Source organism: Gymnoscopelus microlampas (assembly GCF_963454915.1).
Source record: "Gymnoscopelus microlampas genome assembly, chromosome: 11".
Classification (NCBI taxonomy): domain Eukaryota; kingdom Metazoa; phylum Chordata; class Actinopteri; order Myctophiformes; family Myctophidae; genus Gymnoscopelus; species Gymnoscopelus microlampas.
Window position 1 is genome coordinate 9,926,519 of NC_139948.1, and position 9,378 is coordinate 9,935,896.

General features: G+C 41.3%; 1 long non-coding RNA gene across 1 annotated transcript; it reads right to left on the bottom strand.

The window, feature by feature from the left end:
• Positions 1-645: 645 nt before the first annotated feature.
• Positions 646-3,959, bottom strand: LOC311055463. The gene is made up of 3 exons (XR_014601792.1): positions 3,801-3,959; positions 1,324-3,179; positions 646-996 (listed from the first exon to the last, which is right to left on the bottom strand). It is a non-coding gene; the product is annotated as an uncharacterized lncRNA (long non-coding RNA).
• Between the last annotated feature and the right edge of the window lie 5,419 nt (positions 3,960-9,378).

Sequence of the window (9,378 nt, forward strand, 5' to 3'; positions counted from 1 at the left end):
TGTGATGACGTTGTATATGATGTCAGTGTGATGTCGTCTGATAAGGGGTCTATACAAATAACATGTGACTTGACTATCACTTTTGTTGTCAAGTGATTGGAAATGGCTTTTGCAAGCATTCTCTTGTCTGAAGATTTATAGAGGCATAAAGACGAATCTCCTAGACAAGATAGGAGAGATTCTCTATTCTAAGAAAAGGTTAAAGGACCACTTCACACATTTTCAACCTATCTTCATATAAGTGGTCCTCACTAATACTCATTATAAGATGGTGTCTCAGGAGCGCAGTGAACAGTTCAGAAAACTCTCTACCAGAAACATCATAAGTAGACAGGTTTTTGTCATTTCAAACAAGATTCCAACCTCTTATTTTGTTTTATTAATGCAAGAGCATAGAAACAGAACATTTTGCTCTTGCATTAAAAACATGAAATATTGTTTCCAGCCCTCTGAATCATAGTGAGTACAGAAATGGTGCCACTTACAATGAGCATGAGTAAGGACCACGTTGTGAGCTTTTTCGATCATTCAATTAATCGCAAAAGACATCGATAGAATAGTCACTAAGAAAATAATTGTAGCCCTACTTGACATCTTTTGAGACATCGAGAGCAATCTCAAATGAAGACCAATGAACAATGAGTAGTAGTACAATTTACTATTAAAATATGTTCCGTTTCCTTTTGTTATGGCCATGGTACTGTTTTGTCCCAGTTACTTGGAACAGCACTTACACAATGAAACCCATTAGGTGAGACGTTACAGCAGTAAGTAAAGCCTGATTTGTATATAATCGTATGACGCTTACCAAAAATTGCAGATCTACAACCTCACAATGCATCACAACAATGCGTTGTGAGCTTGGATATTGGATATTTTCAGCAAGTTACATACGAAGTATAAATCAGACTTAAGAGTCGAAAAGCCAATAACAAACAAAATGGTCTTAGACACAAAACATCTGCATTGGCTCTCTGAATTACAGACTTAATATATCTCTGCTGTCCAGCAGGAACTAGGAGTTAGGAGGTTTTGTTCTTCATTGATAAGAACAGCTGAATGGACCTCCAAGCTCACAATGAGGTTGGAGGTCAAAAGGGGGTGGAGCTTGGAGTCAGCTAAACCAGCTAACTCCGGTGGACTTCACTGGTTTAGCAGAACATTTGAGGATCCAATGGGGTTTAACAGATTTTGTCAGAAGCGCTTTTTAATACTTTTCATTGGTTCAATATTTTTTTTAGCAACACACAGACGTAAAGGGTGTTCATCAAAAAAATGCAAAAACGTCAAAATGGAGTTAGCTGGTTTCTGCCGGACAGCAACGATATGTAAAGTCTGTCATTAAATATAAGTATAAATGTAACAGTTATCCTATGAATACCCATGTTAATCCCTTATTCTCCATCAGTACAAAAACATCACATTGAGTAACAGGTATGCAGGTATTAGCAGTGTTTAGATGTCAGTCACCCAAAATGTGTACTTTTCAGTGTTCAATAGCAGCCTGTGCTTGACTTGATGAGGCATCAAGCTAGCATAAAGACCACACGAGCGTTAAGCCATAACCATGTTTACTTCCTGGTGTCCTGGTGTCTTCACCTTAAAGTAACTTTTCCAAGTGCTGAATTCCAAACCTCAATCAATGTATAGCACACTTGATTACTACACACAAACTCAGATTTCGTTGTTGTCGGGTGGAAACCTTGTATCCAAAACCGTTACTTCTATTCAGGAAATGCAACTAAAAGAAAACTTTGGGTTATAATGGATTCAAATGTAGTTATTTTTTAGTCAAAAACTCTTATATTAATACGTTTCATTTGTTCAATATTTATAAAACCCACAGACAGGCTTAAACACTTTGAACCTGGCTTTCCTGTGCATATTATACTGTAGGTGAAAGTCTTCCCATCAGGATGCAACAAGTTGTGACCTGGTGGATTGGCTAATTTAAGAACTTTCCGCCCGACACAGTCACTCAACTAAGTATAAATAAAATAGGACATTCGTTTATGAAACAAGACAGGGTCTAATGACAGTTTGGCTTCACGTGGATCTGGGACATCTTGTGGCCATTCTGTGACGACAGTCGTCTATGACGTGTGACTCCATATTTGGGCAAGGTTTTGACCCCCCCATCCACTTCCTGTTATAGACAGATGGCGTGGCTCTGATGACATCACCCATGGCCAAATTTGGACAACCCTGTGACTTCTATTATGGGAAAGGAAAAGTTAAAAATGTCCAAACGTATACAGTAGTACATAATGTGCACAAACACTGGTAAGTCTAGTGACAGTATGCACAGCGGTTTAGCAGAACATAAAAACATAATAAAAAAAAAACATTAATAGATGAAATGCGGTGATACAAGGTTTCTGCCAGACAGCGACGATATGCTCCCCCTCTCTAACACATGGACGGAGAACTAACATTTCAAGTCTCAGTAGATTTGCGCAAGATTTGACATTGCCACCTGCCCACCACATTTTTTTTTGGGAGTCCCTAAACCACTGTTTATGAACGTTGGGTCCGGGGTCCACCAGGGGTAACCGGAACACACGCCCCAAAACACAGTCGCCCACATTATTTTCGGGTTGAGTTCAAGTCTCCATGGGGTGACTAATCGACTCTCAGAGTAAAATAACCACCGTATACTTTGGGGTCCCAGAAATGAATATCATATCAAAAGGGGGTCCGTGGCCTAATGCATATCAAACAGTCCAAAGGTTTCTCTGCCACTAAACATTTTAAAAGTTTAGGATGTCACATCGCTCTCGGTCATTTGGGTGTCAACAACACAAGACGAGATGTTGGAGGTTTTAGAGAAGGTCTTTCTCGGGCCGCGATGGAGAAGGGTTGAACGTGCGCGTTGCAGCGCGGTCGGAACAGCCCAGGTCGGGGCCGGGATTTCAGTGTTTTCTCCACAGTATGTAGGTCATGAGCAGGAGCAGGCCTGCGGACAGGGCCATAATCACACACTGGTGGATGGTGAGGACGTTCTCCAGCGCGTGGATCCTCTCCTCCATGGCGGAGGTTTGGAAGTAGTCGTAGACGCCCGCTCCGATGCTCCACAGCGCCCACACGGCGTCCACCACTAGAGGCATAGCGGAGCGAACAGGGGGAGTTCAGATAGGCAGGGGGTGGAACAGAAGTGACCCGCAGGGCTCCGTCAAAGACTGTAATGATCAAGCAGACAGAAATATAGGTATATATATATAGGAAATATATGTAAATATGTTATACATTTACAATATTATTATTATTGTAATATCACTTATATGCCGACATCTCATTTGGCTGACCAGTTGAATCACTTTTAAACACATTTTCAGTGATTTCCCCCCCCCCATAGTTACTGCACTTTGGCTTTAAGTACATTTTGATACCAATACTTTTGTACTTTTACTCAAGAAAATTTTGATTACTGGACTTTAACAGAGTATTTCTACATTGCAGTATTGATACTTTTACTTAAGTAAAAAATGTGAGTACTTTTTCCACCACTGCCTACATGGACTAACTATGTGTAACTATTTATGAGATGAGAGGAGTCATGATGACATTACATTTATGTTCACCTACTGTAGTTAAGAGCGTCAGCCTATTTTCAACATTATCATCCAGGCTCAGAATAAGGATATTAACAATAATATGAGTTAGTATTTTCATCCACCGTGTTGCTGAATGATAAATCACGTAGCTAGCAGGCTACCGTAGAGCTGCTATAAGAGCTCTTCGGCTAATAAACGTAGCACATCGGGTCACTCACATTTGATTTGTGTATCAGTCCAACTTACCACATGAGTTGTTAATTTAACACACGCGAACAACAGACGGACATATGACAGCACACAGGCTTCAATCCCACGTCATCTACATTGTTATTTTAATACATACATTTCAACAGGATTATTAATAGCAGTGACACATTCAGCTGTAACCTCTCTCTCGCATCACCAACAGCCAGGCTAGAATCCTGGTGGTGTCTATTTGCTGTTCAGCGCTCATGTCCGCTCTAAGGCCCGCCTACTGTATCCTGTCATGTCCACACCTACAATAGATGGACGCACACAGACTATTTCTGTATCCGCTCTAGACCGGATCCACAGACGGAACGCAGTCTAAACCAATTGAGCCCGGTCTAACCCAGCTGTCATCCTCCACCCTGACACACATGGCGTTGCCATGTCCGCTTATTATAAGCGACTTTGGGCTTGTTTTTCTGTAAAGTTGCTTGTAGCGACTTGTGGGTTGCGGTTTTTTGGGCTTGCTTTCTAATGTTGTTGAAACCAGTGGCTGTCAAACATTTTCATGTCAAGGACCCCCAAATTAAAATGTATTTGTCCACACGGACCCCCATCTGATTTTTTTTGTGCCAGGGACCCCCATACCAGATTTGTGTTAAAATGTTGTTGTTTTTTTTAAAATATAAAAAACCCCACTTTTTCCAGAAGATTCGTTTGAAAACAGCAGATCTACAAGCTCACATCGCATCGCATTGTGACACGTTGTGAGCTTGTAGATGAGCTATTTTCAAATATCGGACGAATATAGATTTAAATTGCTCACGTGGCCTTCTTTTGGCCTTGTTTTCATAGAACCGGTTGCTTGTTTCTCTCGCAAAACCTGGCAATGCTGGACACACATCCGGGTTGGGTGAATCCGTGCGGGTGCGCGCCGTGCCACCCCGCCGTGCGCGTGACACTTATAAGTAAAGTTGTTTTTAAACAGCACATGAAAGTACCGGTTGCTAATTAAAGTCAAAATCCCTCAGTCATAACGACCTCCGAGTAAAAATAAACCCCTGTCCTCGGTGCCTGCTGTACCTTTAACTTTGAACCCGTAAGTTCAGCTCGCTACCAGGCGCGGTGGCCAAGTGGTAAGGCGTCGGTCTCGTAAACCGAAGATCGCGGGTTCGAACCCCGTCCGTGCCTGCGTACAATGGACGGCGATCGGCTTTTTGGAGCTGAATCTTCGCGGTTTGATAATGTGTGTCTGTGTGCGGGTTGAATTCCCCGTACACAATATACAATCGTGAATAATGGTGGTAGAATGAAGTGTAGGTTAATCGTCTCTGACCCCGTGCCATGGGTGGTGTAAAGTAACTAAGTACATATAAGTACTGTACTTAAGTTAAGTGCAGTTTTGAGGTATTTTTTACTTTCCTGGAATATTTCCAATGTTCTGTACTTTTACTACTCCAGTACATCTCAGAGGAAAATATTATACTTTTACTTCACTACAATTATTTGAAAACTTTAGTTACTAGTTCATTTGTAGATTTTGATTATTATTACAAAACATACAACCACTTCAGGCTTCAGCCCTATTTACACTTTGGCTATTTGAAAATAGCCGATCAAGCTCACAGCTCATTGCAATGCAACATGTTGTGAGCTTGTAGATCTGCCATTTTCAAATGATTTTCATACATTGATTTAAGTTTTTTGAAAACTTGCGAAATGGGACGTTCTGCAGAAGTCATTTTACTTTTGGTACTTTAAGTACGTTTTGATACCAATACTTTTGCCCTTTTACTCAAGTAAATTTTGAATGACGGACTTTTACTTGTAACAGAGTCTTTCTACATTGAAGTATTGATACTTTTACTCAAGTAAAAAGAAATAGTATTTCTTTCACCACTGTCCGATGAGCCTAAGTTTTCCTTTTTACTGAGGAAGTTTGCCTTTTTTCTGAAGCCTAGAGATAAGTAATTTTGTAAATAAAAAGCTGGCCTGTACTGTACAGGCTGTACAGTCCAGCCATGTGTTGTTTGGTCGAGTCCCTAAACCTCCGGCAGAGAGCGCAAAGACCCAACATCAGTGCGATGCATCATATGCATGTGTCTGCCAGCCTGCCTCTCACAAACACGCACGCACGCACGCACGCACGCACGCACGCACACACACACACACACACACACACACACACACACACACACACACACACACACACACACACGAGAGTGTGTGCACGGTTTTGTAAACATGCAGCCTGCCCTAGCCTACTTTATAGGAATAAGTTAACCACTTCCTCTTTAGACTGTAAAATAACAGAATCATTAAGATGCAGGTTAATAAACCACATTTTATTTTTTAAAGGTCATGTATTTATTAATTTGCTGCACAGATTTATTGCCCCCAGCCTAAGGCTGATTTGGCAACAACACTCAGAAACCTTGTATCTCCAAATTCCAACTTTTTATGTTTTGTTGTCAATTAGGTCATAAGAGTGTCGCACAAAAGTAGTGAAAATATCAGATCTACAAGCACACAACGCCTTGCGAGCTTGTATATCTGCAATTTTCACTATTCTAAATCGTTTATAAAATAATAATAAAAAATAATAATAAAAACGGTTTTGGGCATACAAGGTTTCCACACAACAACCACGACTTGCTTGCATGTTGTCTGTGGGGCAGAAACCTCAAATCTCCGTAATTCAACTTTTTATGGGTTTTTCCCCCTTCGTAAATTAATGCTCTACTTGTTGTATGACAGTAAGTAGCCAAAATAGCAAAAACATCCGATCTACAAGCTCACAATGTATCGGCATGTGACGCGATGTGAGCTTGTAGATCGGCTAATTCTTGCTACTTGAAAGTGAAAGTTAAAGTGGTTAAGTCTGTGGGTTTTTATAAATATCCATCGGAACACAGGTTATTTTTTCCCATGTCCTAAAATTTAACAGTTTTGGAGATGTGAGGTTTTCACCGATATTGTGAAGTTGACCTCAACTCGTTGAATTCCATTTTGGGGAGGGCCTGAGGGAGGGGCAGGCAGCACACTGCACAGAGAACAACCTACTATACTGCCCAGGATACTACTGCACACGGTAGCCTGCTATACTGCAGTGCACACAACAGAAGAGACAACAGCACAGCACTGGTGGATTCTCCGGTGAAACTAGCCTTCTACTTGACATGAGAGTCACCCCAAAAGCAGGCATGTATTTTATTGATTTAAAAAAATATATATATTTTGTTGCTGAAGAGAGTTGGCACAGAGCAGCAGATGCCATGCATGCATAATGACACAATGAATGAATTTAACTGAGTGTACTGTGATGGGACCAAATTTAGTTCCATTTCCATTTCCATTAGTAGACTCTCAGTTAAATTAACCTTCAGGGTTTTACTGTGCAGGCTCTATTGGGATGCTTGAATTTGGGCATTTGAGGAATATACAGTGCGGGTGGAAAATAATATCTAAACACTGTTTATTAGAACTCATTATTGACATCCACTCAAAGAATGTACCCACACTTGATAGGTTATCCTGTGTGTGTGTGTGTGTGTGTGTGTGTGTGTGTGTGTGTGTGTGTGTGTGTGTGTGTGTGTGTGTGTGTGTGTGTGTGTGTGTGTGTGTGTGTGCGTGCGTGCGTGCCTGCCTGCCTGCCTGCCTGCCTGCCTGCCTGCCTGCCTGCCTGCCTGCCTGCCTGCCTGCCTGCCTGCCTGCCTGCCTGCCTGCGTGCGTGCGTGCGTGCGTGCGTGCGTGCGTGCGTGCGTGCGTGCGTGTTCTGTCGCCATGGTTGTAGTCAACAGGTAAGCTACAAATATACACAATTAGACATACTGTAACCACATGAACAGTGATTTCACCTCCTTTAGGCCATTGCCTCAATGTTTCCTGTTTTCTGATAAACTATTCTGACCTAACATTACATGTGAAGCTCTTGTTTAACTTTGTTTGAGTTCAATGCATCCCTTCCCCAACATGACAGCCTAGGAGTGATGGCAACAGAAACGAATGATTGTTGTCGTTACTTTTCAGTTAATGGAAAAAATAACCAGTCTTCCAATTGGTTATTTATAGTCACATTATTCTTGTTAATACTTTCCATTGGTAAAATATTTATAAAACCCACAGACAAACGTAACCACTTTGAACTTTGTGTCTCTATTTTGGGCATGAATGCGAAGATTTTCAAAAACTTCAGAATCTTTCAAAAACATTGCTACAGTAGCCGATCTACAAGCTTCGAGATCGGTCATACGACTATGTATAAAATAGGCCTTTACTTTATAAAATAAAAAAACATAAACAAAGCACGAGCAGTGACAATGATGTTGTTATGTCTTGCTGTGGTTGTCGTTGTAGTTGATGATGAATATGGTGGGTTAGAGTATGGGCCTTTGGCGGCAAGGTGAGTTGTGTGGAAGTCCTCTCAACTGGCCTACAAAGTCCCAGTTTCTGGCTCATATGTATCTCCCAGTTCTCCGTTCAAATGCCCTGCAGAGTTCTCAATGTGGGTTCCCGGGACCATCATCAGGGGTCCAAATGCATGGGTCTGTCTGTAACTCTGAGTGTTGGACTCGTACGGGTCCATTTGGTTCCATTTGTACACTCTCAGAGTGAAATGAACAGAACCACTGGTTTTAATAAAGGTAGAGGATTGCGTCACCTCCTTGGAATAGTGAATGACCACGGTCCCACTCCTCGCGTGTGCATGTGGATATGCACGTACTGTACAGCGCCGTAGGCGGTTGGTTGCCAAGGCCAACAAACGTTGAGGTCAGTGACTATATAAGGGTGCCTTAGGTCTTCACAAACATGTGAGGTAATGGCCCTCCACTCCTCGCACCGAGCGTAGAAATACTTAATACTTAATTGGCAGTTAGGCCCTCATATAGGTGCTAGAAAGTCTCCTTGCTCAAGCTCTCACCCAAGCAAAGACTTCTTTAACCCTTCTTGAAAAATCTTGAAAATGTGTGCAAATCTTTGAGTATATATATCTATCTTTTTTTTCAAGCAAACATTTTTTACTCAAATCTTTGCTGCAGAGGGGTCCCTGGAACAACATATTTTGAGATGGGGGTCCGCGGCCAAATACATATAATTTTGTGGTCCTTGACATGAAAACCACTGATATTATAGCAACATAAGTTTTTTCTTAGGATTTTTGTTAGGATTTATAAGACTCCCCAGAAGCAAATATTTGAGTTGTTTGCTTTAAAAATATATACATATTCAAGGATTTGCACACATTTTCACGATTTTTCAAAAAACGTGCTATGAGCTTGTAGGTCTACTATTTCTGAATAGCCAAATAAATCTTGAAATGAAGCCAGGGTGAACAGATGACCCATCAGTAGTAGAAGAAGTACTCAGATTTCGTTTTTTTCCTAATTTAGGTAAAAGTAGCAAATAGAAAAGTCTCTCGTATAGACCCCTGAGGGACTCCTGCCAACCAAGTTGAAGTGGTTGAGCTGTCTGTGTGTGCCGTATTGGCAGGAGTTTCTCAGGAATATCTGTATGACAAAGGGTTCCTCCAGAACTTTTGTCAATCTGGCAAGTGAAATATATGTTTCAGTAGCATGTATGTATAATATTGGGTGGAATGAAGGAGCTTCATTGTATGACAGTCAGAGTCGCA